The sequence below is a fragment of the Lissotriton helveticus genome, chromosome 3_1 (genome assembly GCF_964261635.1).
Source record: "Lissotriton helveticus chromosome 3_1, aLisHel1.1, whole genome shotgun sequence".
NCBI classification, from domain to species: domain Eukaryota; kingdom Metazoa; phylum Chordata; class Amphibia; order Caudata; family Salamandridae; genus Lissotriton; species Lissotriton helveticus.
Window position 1 is genome coordinate 1487587966 of NC_136061.1, and position 20040 is coordinate 1487608005.

Genomic DNA, 20040 nt, shown 5'->3' on the forward strand with positions numbered 1-20040 from the left:
ATTTGATGGATTTGAATGAAATGTTAGCTACCAGAATTGAGTTTAACTTGCAAACTGAATATGCAACTGGCGGTTGATCTCATGGGTATTTGGTTGACTGTAGTAAATCGCCATTCCACGCAACCAAGGGTTGTGTGCAGCAATGGTCTTCCGACAGGGAAGGGTTGGGTGGGAGACTTCTCTGAAGACCAGTCTCTGCAGCCAATACCCGCAGCGTTCGGCTGAAGGCCATGTGAACATTTTATTTGAAAAGTTTTATATAGCGCTGGCTAGACCCGGAGGTATCAGAGCGCTTTACATGAGTTACAGCGAGTTACAGGTTACATAGTGACATCACTTAAATCATAGTCACAGAGGGAGGAAGGGAATACACAACTAGAGAAACGAGGAAAACAATGTCAGATGTCCGACTGGGTAAGTGACGGCCGAGGGGGTGAAACCAGGGCCAGACTCCTCTTTATCTGCATGTGACAGCTCCACCGGGCATCGGCCAAGATTGCTCGTGCATCGAGGTGAGTACAAACAGTTTTGACGCCCATGGGGCGTCTTCGAAGGTCCAACAGAAGTTCAGAGGAACGTTATTTATGAGTTATATATAGTGCTGGCTAGACCTGTAAGTATCAGAGCACTTTACATTAGGCTACCCAATGTTAAGGGAATGAAAACAAATACACATTATGTAAAAAATTAAGCAACAAATTGGGAGAGAAAAGAAAGGTGAGACAAATAGAGAGGAGGGGGAGGGGGAAGGGTGAAGGGTGAAGGGGGAGGATGAGGGAAAAGACGGTAGTATAACACACAAGCTTTACAACGGATCTGGTCCAGCGATCCTAAGTAAAATGATCACACCCTATATAGCAACCAGATCATTACGATCTCAAAAGGAGAATTTAGTCTGCATCCCCAGATTCAAAAAAGCCCGCACAGGAGGCAGACAATTCTCCGTTCAGGCGGCCAAGGGCTGGAATGCACTGCCTCGCGCCCTCAGACTGGAACCCAACTACCTTGCTTTCCGTAAAAATCTTAAGACCCATCTGTTTCCTAAATAACACCCTTCGATCACCTTCCCTCTCAATAGGAATTCAAGTTTCATAGCGCGGGGATGCCCTTGGGTCACCAGGCGCTTTAGAAATCGCTAAAATAAATAAAAAATAAAAAAAATAGTAGAGACGAAAAGATGGCAGGAGAGACGAAAGGAAGTCTGCACAAAGACCGACTGGGTAGGTGAAGTCCAAGGAGAGAATCCACAGCCCATCACCCCAATAGCGAAACAGGTAGCTCCATCGGTCATCAGTCAGATAGCTAGGTCTCAACTGACGAGGGAAAGTTCACAGAAGAAAGTCCAGTGGATAGACAGGGTGGGAACTATGAGTAAGGATGTGTGAGGGCAAAAGTCAATAGCAGGAAAGAGGAGAAGAGTAGAGAGGAGGGGTGTAGGGGGTATGGTGAAGAGGAGAAGGGAGAAAGGTCCAGTAGAGAGACACAGGAGAGTGTGCCCAAAGACCGGCTGGGTAGGTGATGTTCAAGGAGGGAAATCCATAGCCCATCTCCCCTTTAGCTCGCGAGGTAGCTCCACAGGGCGTTAGTCAAAATGTCTAGGTCTCAGCTGCCGATGGAAAGATCTCCGAGTCAAGTGTCATGGAGGGTAGGCAGGAGCGGGCTAGGGTGAGGGCTGATCCAGAACAGGACGATGACCAATGATTTGAGATCAGGAGAGATACTTGATCCCGTGGAACGTCCCACCAGCTCAGTTTGGGAGTGCCCCAGTACCTCAGGAGTCCCCCGCGGCGGTAGTCATGACTGACCCCAGTCGCCATCTTGGAGACAGGCGCTGCAGCAAACCCCACCTCCGCCTGAGATGGGAGGGGGGCCAAGAAATCATGGTAGCCTTTCCACCATGATAGGAGAGGTGGAAGAGACAGCTCCTAAATCTGCAGATCTTTGCCATTCTCCAAAGCAGTAGTGAGTGTTGAGCAGTTGTCCAGGAACACAGTGATAGGGGGCCATTGGCACCTCTGGGTCGAAAAGTGATGCTCGGAGAGTGGTAGGACGCTGAATAGAGCCTTATAGCCTCAATCAGGAAACCGGTTGACTTAAAAGGACTGATCATGCATGCCACATTACATGCTGATCTCAAGGAATGTTATAAGTGGGAAGTGTGTCTGCTTTTACTGCTTTTTGCATAATTACACACATTTGTGTGTAATAATCTAGGAATTTCACGAAATACCATAAAAAGAAATTACTTTCGTTACTTTGAATACTGTCTGAAAAGGTAAGTATATTGCTTGCAGGATTACTGTGAATAGTGTCTATTCTCCAAAACCTGAAAAGATGTTATACTATGCTGTCCAGTTAAGATAGTAAATCTTAACATATTATTTGCCAAGACTTTTGTTACATCAAGGGTGAAATGATGAGAATTGCATTTGGTGTGCAAGTTGCAAGGCATATTAAATGCCTTTTCTGACTATTATTCAGCTCTAAATGTTACTAAAGTTTAGTTGTCTGTGGTTCAGAATTAAGGGTATTTAGATAAGTGGGGTTAGAAGTTAGTGTCATTATCTTTATCCACGGCCCATGTGTTAAGTCAGGGCTTGTGACAGTCGCTAGAACTCTGCTTCTTCCTATGATGGCTGAAGATCTGTTGGCCTGCCTGTTTTCGATGTTCTACACCAAAGTATATTGCCTCCAGTGCACATTGGCTTCTACTATAAAGATCCTCAGACAAAATTCTAGTTTTCATAAAATAACCAAAGGTGAATCTTTTCTGAATAATGTAGTCCATTATCTGATTCATTAATATTACGATATGCACAGACTTACTGTCTGTCTGCCTAGGTTCCTCCTGTGTCCTCCTGGCCGGGGAGATTTCTGTCAGAGGAAATATATCAACCTTGCCAAAGAGACATGTCTCTTAGGAAAGGTGGACATATGAGGAGTATAGGTGGTTCTTTAGCACCCAGTTGAGGTCTCCCGATCCAACAGAGTGAGTCTTGCATGTGATATTGTCAGTTTGCTGGTATTTGTGTAGAAATGTCAAGTGATGTATGTTGCTGCGCATAGTTGCTGTACTGTACCATGTTGGGTAAAGTTATATGTCTGTGACTACAGTTCAAGGGTTTGACATATGGATTAAAAGACCAATACCCAGTAAATGGGGTTGAAGACTGATGTTTGCACGCAGATCGCATGATATACAATTCCAAAAAAAGCTGGTGGTATACCCTACTGCCAGACTCATGGCCTCTCTACTACCATTTCCATTTAAATTGATCTGACATAAAGATAATATGCTGGAGCTAACAAGATTGATTTGAAAGATATAATCTGCTCAATAACACATAGTGGTACACACCTCTAAATGTCTCCCATTCTCACATTATACACTGAAGCTGCTGCAAGGTGTATTTGTTAATACACATGAAATGTTTTGGTTATTGGTGGAGCAGCGTCAAAAGAGGGACATCGGAAAGCACAGTCCAACCGCTCTGCAGAATAAGTGTGCTGAAAATGCTGGATTAGTAATGAAAGTATCCTCTGTGTACAATAATGGATTTTATTGCCCCTGTCCATGGCCTGCTCTATGGTAAATAAGGAACAGGCAGACAAACTGGATGATTTACGCAGCCACTGTCTCCGAGTCCAGAGACTGTGCAAGCAAAATGTGGAAAGTAGTGAAGTGGGAGAAAATGACATGCCGGTTATAGCATCCTCAGAATGGTGTCTATTTTAAAATACATTTTATTTCTTCCAACTAGAAAACTCAATAGTAAAATGTTTGTAGTTAGACCTGACGTCCTTGGTTTGGTATTCCCCCAAACCTTTTGCCTTTAACCCTCCTGTTTTGCTGAATTCATTTTTTAGGTTTCGCCTCGTCGAAAGCTGCACACCGCGCAGCTTTTCGGTGCAGGTGAATTCTAATGTTTACAGTATGTGGCTTGGGAATCCGCCCTCTGTTCCATTGGCTAGCTCCATAAATGGAGGCTAGCCATTGGAACAGAGATCTGTCCGTCAATTGCGGAGCAGATTCGGGGGCGTTCCCGAGAATTTTAGGCTTTCTGCTCACGTCATGCGGCAGTGGGCGGGTTTTTTTTTTAGTTTGTTGTGCTCATTTTTCCGAAGATGGCGGCCGGCAGCGCACAGCAGAGGAGAAGGCTACTGCCTGCCTGCGCTTTCGGCTGCACCTCGTGCCACAGCCAGGGGAGTCATTGCCATGCAGGGCTGCGGAGCACTGACGCAGAGCAGGCGGCCGTGGAAGGAACATGCTCGCCCTGCAGCTCTGCTTCACAAGAGGATGTGATCTGGCCGAGACCCGGAGACATGGCCCTGGACGCCCTGCTGCAGAGATTACAGGCTGTTTACGAAGGCAAAGGTAGGAGGAGCCGCAGGGCTTTAATAATCCTCTTTAATGCGCAGCGCGGCCATGTGTCTAAGGCATTTAATGAAATAATTGCTTATTTCACTTTCTTGTTGCGTATAATTGTGTGGGAGAAAGTCCTCCCTCGGAAACTTCTTTCAGCGGAGCCTGTGAACTGGAGGTTTCCCATTGCAGTGCATGACCCCAGTGGTTACTTGCGTTCAACTGGGAGAGAGGGAGGGCGGAGCTTTGCAACAAGCACACAGCTATAATCCTGGAAACTACCTGAGGCGAATGACATTTCTACACAATGAACAAACACAAAAAAAAGAAAAGCAATCTCGTCTGTAGTCATAGCAGAGCTGAAACTGGCGAGCGGAATAACTTTTGGAAAGGCTGTGCTAACTTGGCAGGCAGAAAGTGTCCCTTCGCCCAATGGAAACTCCTGAAAGTCTGTGAGCTCTTAATAGCAAGGCGTCGTTTATTTTCCAGGTGTTAAAGCCATGCTGATTGAGTGCTACAATATTTTCCTTTTGAATGCGTGGGGCAGGTGGCAAAACACAGGGTGAAGGACGTGGCAGGTGTAAACTCAATCTATAGAGGCACTGCTTGAATAAAGGTTTAGACACACCCTTCAAAACAGCAAAGAATATACAGATACTAAAACGTAGTTGTAAAAAATGTGCCGTTTCCAGAATACCTGCTTTCATTGCCTTTACAATACAGGCGGGTCCTCATTAGCAGTTGTGCATCCTTCCCCGCTGCAAGGCCTCAAACTCAAAATGGCGCAGTAATTGCACAACTTCCTACAGGTGTGCAGTTTCCATGTGTGCCTAACTTGTAATGAAGGTTGCTGAGTTTCTACTCCGTTTGCCTTTGAATTGAGTGATATTTCATCTTTTTGAGCGAAACATGACAAATTGTAAGTCCACTGGAAGGGCTTCAAGTTTGTCCGTATGTTTGGAACTAGAGTCGAAGCTCAATGGTTATGGGGTGGATCATTTTTAGTGCTATCTACAGGACTGAGTTATCCCCACAATATACCTTATCTTCTGATGGTGATGTTCATAGTGTGAAGCTGTAGGCCGTACCGTGCCCCACATTCTGAGATTAAGCTAATGGCAATGTAAATGACAATGCCATTTATTTATCTGTTTTCAAAACCAACACATAAATACAAATTTTGTCATTTACAATGCCAATAGCTCTAACTTTTCCAAAGGCGAAACCATTGCATTGTAAATGCTTGTGTTTACTTTACGACTTTGTGCTTTTTACCACTGTTGACCATTGCTAAAGTGCTCGTGCTTGCCCTACATCTAATTTAATAATTTAATATACTTTGAAAGCCTTAGTAAATGGTACTAAACGCACCCAGGGCCTGTAAATTAAATGCATCTAGTGGGCCTGCAGCACTCATTCTGCTAAAGGAGTTGTTTAAACATGTCTCAAGCCTGGCCTGCAGTGCAGCTGTAAATTCCATTTCGACCTGGCAAAGTAAACTTTTTGCCAGGCTTAAACCTTCCCTTTTTAATATTTAAACATCACCCGTAAGGTAGGCCGTGAAGACTTTGCATTGTATTTAAAATGTATGATGTGTGTTTTTAATTATAGGTGCCTTGGCAGTGGGAAACTTCTAAAGTCGTTTTTCAGTGTTGTAAGGCCTATTTCTCCTATTGACTAACACTAAGGTACATTATTGCCTTTGTTAAGTGCTACCTTTGGATTGGGAGCAGTAAGTGATATGCCGTTTTCAATAGTGAAGACGGATTTTAAGTTATAACATTTTAAGCCTGAAAATTTCACTTTTAGAGAGTTGGAATTTTCTTGGCCTAACCATTTGTACCATCTGCCAGTGTCTTGGGTCACATGGCTGTGAATGGCTCTGCTGTTGGGTGTATGCATATTGCTTCCAGACAATAATACAAAAGGGGGTTAGGTGTGGACACAGGGCATCCTGGCAGGTTGACTGGAGAGAGGCTATACCCAAGCCCTCTTATGCTTTATAGAGGTTTGCCTCCTGCATGCACAAAATAACCTGACAGCAAGTCTGCTCTGCCTTTTGTAACCCTCAGAGAGTTTGGAACCTTTACAGATGAAGAACTTTCCAGGACCCGATGTAGAGGTAGGACAGGCAGCAACACACACCCCCACCCCCAAAATGGCTGTTTACAGGAAAAATAATTGGACCTCCAGAGCCACGGATCAGAACATTCCTGGACCAGTGGGATTATAGGAGGACTGCTCAGCTGTCAGAGGACTGCCCTGCTGCTTGAAGGACTGTCTTTCTGTCTCAGAAGGACGACTGGACCTGCTTGCCTTCATCCCAGGGTTACCACTGTGTCTCCAAGGGTCAGTTGACTGACCTCCTGTGTGAGCTACAGGCCTCTCTGCAACTGCCTAGCTAACCTACTGAAACTGGACCTGGCTGAGCCATGTCAGACTGAGTCATGATCTCCGAGAGGTGCCTCTCCAGATCCTGGACCCTTGGCTGGCTTCACGGTGTACCCCTCATAAAGAAAACGTGAAAATCCTGAAGGTTGGTCTCCTTGCAACCATAAACATGAAACTCCTGTGAAACTTGCTCTTTGCATCCAAGGTGACTGCCAGCAATGCGAAGCCTGCACTTCGCACAAGAGCAACAACAGCCCAGGACGATCACCAGTGTATATCTACAGCAAAGACTGTTCGAGATGCTTCACCAGCTCTTCACACTACAGCAACGACTGTCCACGACGCCTGACTTGCTTCTCCTTCAACAGCAACAGCTGTACGTGACACTCAGCCTCCTCCAATGGAAAAGGAACTCTTTGCACTGGACTTAAAAGGTACATTTTCAGAGGGACTTACTTGGTCAGTGTATCCAACTTGCTCTCCAATGCGACCGGCCTGAACTTGTGACTTTCCCCTGGTGTAGAGAGTCCAGATGACCGCGACTGGAGCTTTAGGAGTGATTTTCACTTAAAACTTGCATATCTCCAGTTCTGCTGATTGGATTCTTGTTATTTTGGTATCCTTCCTATTTATTCAAATGTATTCTATGTTTCTAAATTGGTTTGGAATTTTTCTTGTGTTATGTTTTTACTTTATTACTGCTTGCGTGTTACATAATTACTTTACACATTGCCCCTAAGTTAAGCCTTACTGCTTTTGTGTCAAGCTACCAGACTGTTAAGCACAGGTACATTTTGTGACATTTGTGGTTCGCCCTGACAAGGGTTGTGGTTGTTGCCTGAGTGGGGCTTCCATTCCCCTCAAACAGTAACCCAGTTTTTTTTACAGCTGTCATTAGTCCTTATAATAAATTCTTATCTTTGGAACAGCAGTGATGCTGATGCTGTCTACATGCCCTCTTCCGGTGTCCACCATTTTGAGAAGTCAGAACGCTGCAGGAAGTAGCCACTGCTTCTTAACTGCAATTAAGGAAAAGATACAGACTTTATACTTTTAACAAGATACTGTCCAAATGTACACAACTACAGACTAATCATCATCAGAAATCTTTATTTCAGTACATGGCCATAAAAAACAAATAAAACATAATACAATTTAATTAACAGAATGAAACAATTAGCACAGCATTCCAGTTCACAAAATAATCCAATTCCATACTGTCCCATATCAAATATGCATAAAATACAACATACTGGGTAAAACATGGTAAAATAATCAAAGTCATTAAGATTTAAAAAAACAAGTGCCTATTAATTAGACTGACTTTCCTGTCTGTGCCTCCACATATACAATGAAAATTGGGAAACGGTGAAAACAATATATGATTGGCTTTACTTCTTAAAATCCCTAGTGCAATCCTATAATTCCTTGTCCCCCTGTTATGGAAGACTGGTAAAACACACTTATTTCTAAATGAATGGTAACCTGGGTAGAAAAATATAACATGCTCAATTTGAGGACAAAATGGACAGAAACTATCACCTTCATTTGTACAATGATTCCATTTTTTACAGTAAATGCAAGTAGAGGAAGGGTCCCTAGGCGAAATTTGACATATAAAGTTTTTGCCAGTGGAGTTCAATTTCATTAAAATAAGATTCCATATGGTAATCGATTTTAAAGCCTTAAAAGGAATCAGTGAGCGAACCGACCCTTACAGAGCAAAGGGCTTGGTTATCAGTATATTGCCAATTGATACTTTTTAACTCTGCTTTAGAAATTGAACCAGCATCATGGGTTGATAACCACAAATGTTATGTTATGTGGATTTGTAAAGTGCATAACTACCCAGAGGTGTCAAAACGCTAACAGTTCTGGCTGCAAGTATCGAAGAACAGCAAAAAGTTACCAGGACCCGAATAGCCAGGTATTCACTTCTTTTCTAAAAGAGAAAGGACTAGGTGCTGTTTTTATGCAAAGGGGAAGTATATTTAAGTACAATGCTTTTTCCACCCCATCGTACTTGTTTAAATCTAGGATGACTAATAGTTTTGCATTTGCTGATCGAAAATTTCTAGTAGGAAGATATTAAAATACCCAATTCGACCCAAACAATCCTTCAGAGACCAGAACCAGGGAATTTTACAAGCCCTAGATTGACTCATAACATCTTCAAGAGCCATACTAAAAGAGGAAAGTTCGGGGTTTACCCACCACCTTAGTCCAAACCAAAGTGGTCTCAGTCCCACTACATCACTAATCCATTAAAGGTCATAATCAAGACATAAAGGAACAAGTGTAGTACTTACTGGCAGACCGCAAACGTTCCTTGCAAAACAGTTTTCTATTTTTTCTAGTGAATGGGCATCCTGGAGACACCTAAGTTCACCACCATACAAGGAGGCCCCTAATTTCTGAATTTTATAAATTTCAAGAGCAGTAGTCAATGGCCAGAAAATGGAAGCTCGATGTGCCGTCAAAATACCTCCACAAAGCTGTGTCCTCAAAATACCCCCACAAAGCTTCTCTAGCTTTAGACCACACATCCAAATATGATTGAACCAGTAAAACTTTTCTGCAAGTGTGACTCCTAGGTATTCGAACCCCTGTACTCTTTCCAGAGCTGCTCTATTGAGCCTCACGTTGGCACGAGTAGTAGGACAGGGGTTAAAAACCATGAACTTTGTCTTGCCAAGGTTGATCTCAAGACCTTGCAGCCTGTATAAAGACTAAAAACAATCCAAAAGGATCTGTATCCCCATAGGGGACTTGTATATTAATAAGGTATCATCTTTAAGCAGGAGAGCTGGGATTTAAGCCAGGCAAAGACATGGGGGCAGCCCTCACATTGCTCCAAATATAAAACCAAATCATTAAGATAATAAACAGCCTGCCTCTGCCCACCAAAACTACTTCCAATATAATAATTGCAATCGAAACACCTGATCTGTTCCTACACTTGTAATGTCTTACACACTTCCCCTTTAATTCCTCAGGTTCCTTTCCCACATTCTATATTCTGAGAATGTATGTGTTGACAATGTTCTGACTGTTGTCAGTTACTGATGGCTGTTTCTGGGATGAGGTTTTAATAAACCCACCTTAATTAATTATCATAAGTTTTAATGTCTTATTACTTATTAACGAATTTCACACTGGCGACGATTGGACGCCTCAACCAGGACAACTTGATGAAAAGAAGAGTACCTCGCTTTCTCCTCCAGCGGCTGAACGAAGAAATATGAAGTGAAGCGTCGACTTCCCAGCGGCTGCTTCAATGTCAACAACGCGGTGAGGAGAGCGGGAGGATAATCACTAAATTAAAATAATCAGGGATATTGGAAGAAAGGAGATTATAAGGGATTTTTAACTGACGCGCTATTTCTTATGCGCGAGCTTAACGTTCTGATCCTGCTCGCACAACACACGAGACAGAGCTGCGCGCGCATATCTTTGACGTTTCTTCGATAGAAGGCGTGCGCTGCGTGTCAGTCCCTTGGCAACGCTGCGTTTCAGCGTGAAGTAGCTCAACGCGTCAGCTACACAGCGTTCTATACAATTGAACGAGCGCACAAGTGCAAAGGAACACTGCTTCTCAACAAGTTCTATTTATTCTTTTGGAACTTCTACTACAATTAGAAGCATTATAAACAAAAGAACAATTATACAAATAGTTCTTGTATTGTGCTAAGGAACATCTCTCCCTGAAGAAGTTAATGGAATGGAAATAATATGACCTCATAACCACTTGAAAGATAATAACTCAATTGAACATTCTCTCTCATTCAACAAATTCAATTAAACATTCTCTGTCATTCTGCAAATTAATAAGACTAAATTCTGCTCTACAAAGGCAATAAAAACATTTTTTTTTAAAAAGTTGTTCCTCCCGTTGTCTAAGAGGATCGGAGTTAAATTACTCTGTAATAGAGAAGGAGTCATTAGCAATTTTTTGGGCATTGAGAAAGTTAAAGAATTTGATTTGGGGGACCAGAATCTGTGTCTTGTCTGACCATAAACCTTTAAAAGAGGTATTTTCAAAAAAAGGTTTAGATGCAATCTCATCCAGGATAAGAAGGTGGATTGTTTCATTACAGGAATTTGAATTTGAAGTTGAGTATATCCCTGAGATTGCCAACAAATCAGCGGATTGTTTATCCAGATTGGTTGGGATTGAGAACTCTGAGCAAGATGAGGTGTGTGATTCAGAGGAGTTTGTAAATGTGTGTGAAGTGACCGATGGTGCCATTGTTGAGTCTGAATGGAGAGCTGAATTGGAGAAAGATGAGGACATTTCAAAGGTTATTCTTTCCTTGAAGAATAACTCTCGTTTGGACAAACCTTGGTTGTTGGTTGCTGATGAACTGTCGGTAAATGATGGTCTTTTAACCCGTGGAACTAAGCTTGTTCCTCCTTGCTCGTTAAGGAACAAATTGTTGGCCCTTGCTCACTCTGGTCATCTGGGCATAGTTAAGACAAAAGAGTTTCTTAGGATGCAGTTCTGGTGGCCTGGCATGGACTTAGAGATTGAGAGAATGGTTCGTGAATGTCCCGAATGTTGCTCTAGCGACAAAATCTTAAAGACAAGACAAATGCCAATGGTGAAGAGGGTATTACCTGCTCATCCATGGGATGAGGTTGCAATTGACATTCTTGGTCCTCTCTCTGGGGTTTCTGATACTCTGTATCTTATTGTTTTAATTGATTTATATTCAAGATGGATTGAAGTTTCTGCAGTCAGAGAAATTACTTCTAATTCCGTCATTAAGTTTTTGGAGCCTATATTTAATAAGGAAAGTTTTCCCAATAGTCTTTTATCTGACAATGGTCCCCAATTGTGTTCCTCTTTGTTTGCTGACTATCTGAGAAAGTGTGGTATAAACCATAAAAAGTGTTCACTTTATCATCCTGAAACAAATGGTGCAGTGGAGAGAGTAAATAGGACTCTAAAAGAGTCCATACAGCTTGCCCGTTCTTCTGGTTTAGATTGGAAGTCCACTTTACAGGACAGGATTAATGTTTATCGTTTTGCCCCCCATTCCACTACGGGTAAGTCTCCATTTGAACTGTTTAAAGGGAGGGCTCCCAACACTTTGTTGTGTCCTGGGTGGATGTGTTTTAACAAGGGTCTTGTTGATAATGATGTTAGTGAGTGGAGAACCAAAGAGGTCCTCAAACAAGATGCTCGGAAGACAAACTTTGATCTCAGAAAACGTGCGTTTCCATGTGAGGTCAAGGTGGGTGATGCTGTAAGAATTAAGACACCTTTAGGATGTAAACCGTGGTCTAAGTACACTGATGTTAGATCCGTAGTCAAGATTTTTAAAAATGCTGTTAAAACTGATGATGGTAGAATCTGGAACAAGAGTCGAATTGTAGTTGTTAATGCTGATCTAAAATCTTCTCATGCTCCTGCTTATGATGATAATCGGTGTATTGGTACTCGTCTAGACTCTAACCTTTCTTCTTCTCGCAGGTCCTCGATTTCTTCCAGGAAAAGTCTGAGAGCACGAAAAGCTCCTGCTTATCTGAAGGACTATGTTTGAGTTTATATTATATAGAGCCTTTACAGTATATCACCTTTGATGTTCTTTGTTTTATTGTATAAGAGGGAGATGTGTAATGTCTTACACACTTCCCCTTTAATTCCTCAGGTTCCTTTCCCACATTCTATATTCTGAGAATGTATGTGTTGACAATGTTCTGACTGTTGTCAGTTACTGATGGCTGTTTCTGGGATGAGGTTTTAATAAACCCACCTTAATTAATTATCATAAGTTTTAATGTCTTATTACTTATTAACGAATTTCACAACACTATCCCTAAAACCTTCCTGCAAAGGGGTTAACATGTTATGGTGGATAGCCACTCAATCAATCTGTTCAAAATAACCTGACTAAACAGCTTTTGTGCGCTGTCGATAAGGCTAATTGGCCTATAATTTAAGGGCAGGGTCCTTGAACCCTTTTTTAAAATTGGGATAATCTCTGCTCTGGCTCAAGTAAGAGGCATAGGTTCACCATTCAATATGGCGCTAAAAATACTTTAAAATAAGGACACCAAACATCCCGATATGATTTAAAGAGATCACCAGGTACCTTATCTAATCCAGGGGCTTTATTGGGTATAATCTATTCCAAAGGTCTTGAAACATTTTTCGACCGAAACATTGTAGACTGCTAGCTATGCTGACTTGTTACCTAAATCTATTTCATCACCAGGGGTTGAAACAGGGCTCATCTCACAAGCTAGTAAGACATTTGGAATAACCTGGCTCGATCCCTGGACCACAACTCCTGAGTATAACTGGTAAAAGTGATCTACCGACACAGAAGCAGAAATATTACTATCCAGAGGGGTCAATATACCAGAATCCTTATTTGCTACAATACGGCAAAAGGTCCGCTAATCCTTGATGTTAATGGCGCTCAACATGGACTCACAGTGAGTCCACTCCTACTTTCTTCTTGCTTCGGAAATCTAACTCTTATACAAAGCCCTAGTCATCCTTGTCATCCTGGTGTCAGCTCTGCACCCAGATTTAATTGCAAGAAATAAGGTACCGCTAGCTAGCCTGCAGGATTTAGTATACAAACAAGCTTCTTTCTTCATCTTTGGAATAGACTGGGACTCTCTCAAAAATGAGTCCTTAAGTGCCGAAAACATATGGTTATGAATTTCGCTCAACCTAGAATGGGAATCTAGATCATCAGAACTTTCTATTATGGATTCTGTGGCATCCAACACTGCAGTCACAATCTTAAACACTTTAACCAACAGCATCTCTGAGCTTGCTATAGAACACCACTTTAACCTACGTCTATTATTAGTGGGATTCAATTTTCTATTAATTGGTTCATGCAAAGGAGTTGTAAGAGAATTACCTAGGGCACTTAACGATCACTGCCCTGTCTAGGAACTACAGACATATCAACCAGGGATTGCCATAGCCGTACATCTAACAGGATATAGTCAATAAGACTTGTACACAATGGTTGGTGATACGTATGATTACCTGTTGGATCTCAGGCAGTTCTCCCATTACACGCCCGTAAGCTGTTATCATATATAGAGGCGTTATTTAATGAAACCGTGTCAATCTTTTTACCAGAGCAAAAGATAGATCTGGTGTTCCCCAGATTTGGTCCTCACCCCTCATGTGAAATGGACAAAGGCTCAAACGTACAGTTAAAATCACCTGCCACTATTTTACCCGCCTCGGTGCTCATGACGGAATGGTTCCATCATGAGCACCAGTGCTCGTGTGCTCATGACGGAACATTCTCTCATGTGCACACTACCACCAAATCCCTCTGCTATATACAGCAGGATTTCCTTTTTGTTTTGCCTCAGGAGGTGGGAAAGAACTTCCCCAACCTCCCAAAGCAACTTTGTCGTTTTCAATGTAACGACGAGCTTGTGCATTGTGGGCTGACTTCATTCCATTGAAAATGAAACTGAAACTTAGTTTCAGTTTCACAGTTCCGGTGCTCGTGGGGCTATCTCAGCCCCAAGCACCGAAACACACAGGAGAGGTATCATTGGAGAGGGGAGAATCTCCCCTTTCCAATGGACCTCTCCCTAGTGGATCCCTACTTGGGGATTGTCGCAGGAGGATAATCCCCTAGCAGGAATCCACCCACTAGACACCAGGGAGGGGGAGCGGCCCCTTGGGCAAGGAACTTTGCTCCACTTCAATATAGGCGTATTCAATCTTTCTGACACCTCAGAATATTTTTTTTATTATAGTTCAGCGGTAGGGGCTGCCCAGAATAGGCATCCCAATGCCATCATCCCCCCCGCCCCCCCAAAATAATCCCAATGTCTTTCTGCCCCCTCCTGTGGGGCAGTTGGGGGAAATAGCCTCTTATCTGCCCCCCGAGGGGGGCAGAAAGCCCTCTAAGCACCTGGGATTTTTTGTTTTATTATAATACGTAGGGGTGGGGACTGATCAGAATGGGCATGACTAGGCTGACACAAATTTCCTACCACCCATGGTTCCCCAGGTCTCCCGATAAAAATGGTACCTCACTTGTCTGGGTAGCCAAGTACCCACGACAAGTAAGGGCGTAAAACACTTTGTGGAGATGTCAAAATTATCTATCACAAAACGACCTGCGTTTCTGGTACGGGGCTCGATGGCCATCTAGGGAAACCTACCAAACCCAGACATTTCTGAAAACTAGACACCCGGGGTGGTAGGACATTTGTGCCGGCGCAGTGTTCCCACACAGAAATGTAATGAAAAGTTGATTTCTTTAGCTAAAGTTTAGGTTTGCAGGGGATTCTGGGTAAGAACACGTTGGGGGATCGACGTAAGTCACACATCCCTGGACTCCCCCGGGTGTCTAGTTTTCAGAAATGTCTGAGAAATGTGTTGCTCCCCTTAGATTCCGTACTTGCATCAGAGAAATGTGAGGAAAATGTGTTTTGTTTTCAAAGTTTGAGGTTTGCAAGGGATTGTGGGTAGCAGAACCTGGTGAGAGCCACACAAGTCATTCCATCCTGGATTTCCCTGGATATCTACTTTTCAAAAATGTAAAGGTTTGCTAGGTTTCCTGTTGTGCCGGCTGAGCTAGAGCCCAAAATCCACAACTAGTCACATTGCAAATAAAGGGTCAGTTTTCAGTGGAAAAATGTGATGAGTCCACGTTGCGTTTTGGGCCGTTTTCTGTTGTGGGTACTAGGAAAAGGCCTAGCAGCGAAGGGGTTAAGGGCATTCATAGGCAAAGTAGCCATATGGGCTCCAATCACATCAATGATCTTCAATTCTGCACCATTTCCCTCATGGCTGCAATATACTTTGTACACAAAATACACACTATCTGATAGAAAAGAGAGAGAAACACACACTGAGCATCACATAAGTGAGACACCATTTTTATCGGGAGAGTTAGGAAACACAGAATAGTAGAATAAGTGTTATTACCGATTGGCTTTCTTTGCATTTATGCCTTCTAAATGTAAGACAATGTGTAAAAAAGAAGTCACTTTTCAAAATGTCCTCTAATTCACATGCTTGTTTGGGTACCCACAATTTTGGAGATGTGCAAATAACTACCTCTTCAGGGATCTATTTTCTGTTCCCATTTCCGAAATATATAGGTTTCCTTGGTACCTATGTTTCACTCTTTATATTTTATCAAATGAAATGCTATATACCCGGTACGCAATGGAAAACCATTGCAAGACGCAGCGCTGTTATTGGCTCTTGGTACCTCGGGTTCTTGGTGAACTTACAAGTCCTATATATCCATGCAACCAGAAGGGTCCAGCAGACTTAACGGTATATGGCTTTAAAAAATCTGCCATACTTAGAAGAAGTTTCAGGTGAAAACATTGGCACCAATGGCTCTTTTTTCCAACTCCATTTCATTATTTCTTATTTCAGTTGTCAGTTTATATAGAAAAACCTTGAAGGATGTACACAAATTACCCCTTGCTGAATTCAGAATTGTGTCTACTTTTCAGAGATGTATAGCTTTCCGGGATCAGTTACAGTTTTCACACCCATTACTGCCACTAACTGGAAGAAGGTTGAAAGCACAAAAAATAGGAAAAATAGCCTATATCCAAGTAAATGCCATTAACTGTAGAAAATGTGGGTTTTCTGACAAAAGTCTGCCTGTTTCTGAAAGCTGGGAAGATGGTTATTTTAGCACCCCAAATCCTTTGTTGATACATTTTGCAGGGAAAAAAACAGACACTTTCTTCTGCAGCACTTTTTTAAAATCTTTCCCCCAAAAAATATAACTAATAGCTGTATTTTGGCCAATTACTCGGTTTCTTCCAGGAAAATCCACAAACCCTGGGTACCTTTAGAATCCTCAAGATGTTGGAAGAAAAGGATGCAAATGTGTCGTGGATACCTTATGTGGACAAATAGTTACAGTGGCCGAAGCACAAACTACCCCAAATAGCCAAAAAAAGGCTTAGCACAAGGGGTGGAAAAGGCCTAGCAGCGAAGGGGTTAAGGGCATTCATAGGCAAAGTAGCCATATGGGCTCCAATCAAATCGATGATCTTCAATTCTGCACCATTTCCCTCATGGGTGCAATGTACGTTGTACACAAAATACACACTATCTGATAGAAATGAGAGAGAGGAACACACACTGAGCATCAACACTGCCCAAATCAACAAATCATCTTGATTGTGCAACAAACGGATTTGTGACCCATTCTACTTGCCCACCTGAATGCAGACCCCTCCCCGGAAAGACAGCGACTAAGAGAACAAGCATTTGCAATGCAATAGGTCTCGCATTTTGCAAGAGTTTGAGCTATTGGCAATGCGATAGCTTAAACTCTCGCAAATGCGAGATCTATTGGATTGCAAATTACTAGTGCCCATGCAGCACTTATACATTCATAGAGGCTGCGTCCCTTTCTTTAGACCAGCCGCTTCCAAAGAAAGGGGCCTGGCCGCTGTTCAAGTGAAACTGCAGCATGGGAGCATTCACAAAACCAGTAATAGGCCTGCTCAATTATCACAGCATGCCGAGAGGCGCCCCACACTGCTGGAGCACTCAACTGTGCATTAATTATAGTTGAGTGCTCCAGCAGCCTGAGGCGCCTGTTGACATGCTGGGATAAGTGGGTCTCATGCTGTGATAATTGTTGCTGGCGCCTGAGGAAGTGGAAACTCATGCTGAGATAATTGGTCTTGCGACGCCTGAGGAAGTGAAGTCTCATGCTGGGATAATTGGTCTGGCGGCGCTTGGGACGCCTGACGTGCAACAAACGTGCACAATCTGCTCCACTTTCAAGCGCGTTCACAGACCTGGGTCGGCTCGTGCCCAGGTCTGTATCTGCTCGCTCACTGCTCTGACTCCCTTGGCAGGGAGCAAGGCAGCTATAAGTCTCGTTGGCGGCAGGGCTTCGCCCTGCAACGCCAGCGAGACCTAAAAATGGCAAACCCTGCTCTAAATTGTGGTGCAACTGCTCAGGGGTCCTGTAATAGGCATATATCAAATGAATCAATAGATAGGCCCCAACTGGGGCACTTTTATTTGGATACCAAGCCTGCTATATTCCTGGAAATAATTACAGCATTAGAAGACAAATAGGGGACTTGGTCATCCAAGAGAGGAGGCACCATCACTGGTGGTGACACTTCCTGGAGCCTAGCCTAACTCCTTATTGGAGAGCAAATATATATGGGAGGAGAATCAGAGCATAGTAGGGTGGTACATACAATTGGGGGTAACCCAACTTTAGGGGGAAGGGAAAATAAAAACCACCGACCCAGCTGCCACTAGCCTATTATATCTGGCAACCAAAACTGAACTTCAGTCTGGGTCATCCAGATCAGTTCATGGAGAAAATGTATTTGTGGTGGGAACAAAGAACTCATCACCATTAGTAGTTTCGTGAGAGAGGGGCCTGTGACCCCACCCTTTCTCTGGAATACAAAAGTTTATTGAAAAAACCCAAGGGAACAAGATTTATAGCATCCCTCCCCAAACAGTCCCTGGCCCCACTCATGACCAACCACTCAGCCATCTCCGGTCTTCTGCAATTAACAACCTCACAATCCCCTCCAGCATTTTTTATGGATGGCCCCACCCAACCCACCCTCCTTACCAACAATACATTTTCATACTCCTCTACATTAAAATCTGTGTGCCTAGCCAACCATTGACAAACTTTGTTCTTAAGCTGCACAAGAGATTCTGTACCAGATCCATGAAAGGAAGGAAATCCTAATAGTATAGCCACATACTGGCAACAGGCCGGGGGAAGATTTAACTGGGTTTGGGAACAAGAGGAGGAACTTGAGGGTCGTGAATTGGATTGTAAGTTTTATGAGATCCCCAAGCTACCTTGTCCCAGAGCAGTTGCCCTACTTTAACGTCCAGAAGCATCCACAACTTGAACTTGTGGCAATTTTACTGAACCTGTTTTGCTAAGCATTGGATCAGAATCTGTACTATTACAATCAACACTAGGGGGCTGCAGGCAGGATTCTACTGGAGCCAGCTGCCCACAAATAATATTCTGGTATTGGACTAACTGCATAGCAGTATTCTTCAGAAGGCAAATTTTATCCAACAAGGGGGTAAAACATGTATGTACAATAGTAGAAGATTTATCCAAAAAACAATCCCAATCAAAAGATGGCAATCCAGCGTCCGTAGTCGCCGCCCCACTCAAAACCTGCTCAGATAGCAACCCAGCAGGTGTAGCTGATGCGACCACATGCTTCTTAGAGCTGGTCTTTCGTCTACTATTAGGTAGAGATGTAGTACTGATCCCACTTTTGGCTTGACGTTTCCTTTAGCACCCGGTTTATTGTCATTCGGTAGCATCATGTCCAAATTATCACTATTATCAGTTAAAACAGGAACACAAGGCATCTGAGAAGTAATCACGTCCACTGATGATCCAGACAGACTAGTTGGAACTACAGGCGCTGGACTAGCAGGTTGCCTAATCGGGGAGGTTGAAAGGCATCCAGAAGCAATACCATCATCCGTAGATAAATGGCTTTCTGCCTATAGGATCTCCTTAGAAATATCACTAACGGCACACGCCAGAAAATATTCCAATGTGCTTCCTCCCAGGATAAGACCTTGATTGGCTGGTTTGTCTACTTGGGCTTTCCGTTTTCCCATCGTGTCCCCTCTTGGTAATTAGGAAAATGAAGAAAAAAAACAGCCTCAAGAAGGAAAAATGCTTTACTCACCAATTACTTTAATCTTAAACAACCATCTCCACTTTATCCATCCCAATTTTATTTTTTTTGTAAACAAATGTTATTCAAATTTGTAATCATCTGTGTTATTACACCTCAGGTACATATTATACTCAGGCATTTACTGCTTACTATACGTCAAGAATACTGCATCAGAATCGCAAACCCGTCCAGCCCCGATCCAAACCTCAGCGCCCACTACGTCATGAGGGTTGTCCATTCTGCTTGAGCATCTGACATTACTCCCCTCAACTCCACTTTATCCATCCCAATGCAGCCGAAGAAAGAAGATACGGCTGAAGAAGCAGCAGATGAAAGAGGGAGGGCCCAGCCTCTTCGGCTGATGACGGTCCCGCCCTGGCCTGGGCACGGCCTGTGCAACAGGGAGACCGGAAGCGCTTTGAGTACTCGTAGCAGGGCAGCCCTGCCCCTTTCCTGGCTCCCGAAGATTGTTCCTCCTTGCTTGCCGTAAACTGGCAGTTGGAGTTTCCCTCCTGTGGCAACAGGTGTGGCAATGGTACGAGGGCACACACACCCCCCTGCAGCACGTCAGAGCGTCGTATTGTGTTCTGAACCCAAATGTGATTGAA

At 43.2% G+C, this 20040-nt stretch overlaps 1 protein-coding gene across 4 annotated transcripts in view; it reads left to right on the forward strand.

The window, feature by feature from the left end:
- LOC144823538 (uncharacterized) overlaps nucleotides 1-20040 on the forward strand; it is a 428207-nt gene that overhangs the window by 232364 nt on the left and 175803 nt on the right. The window lies entirely within an intron of this gene.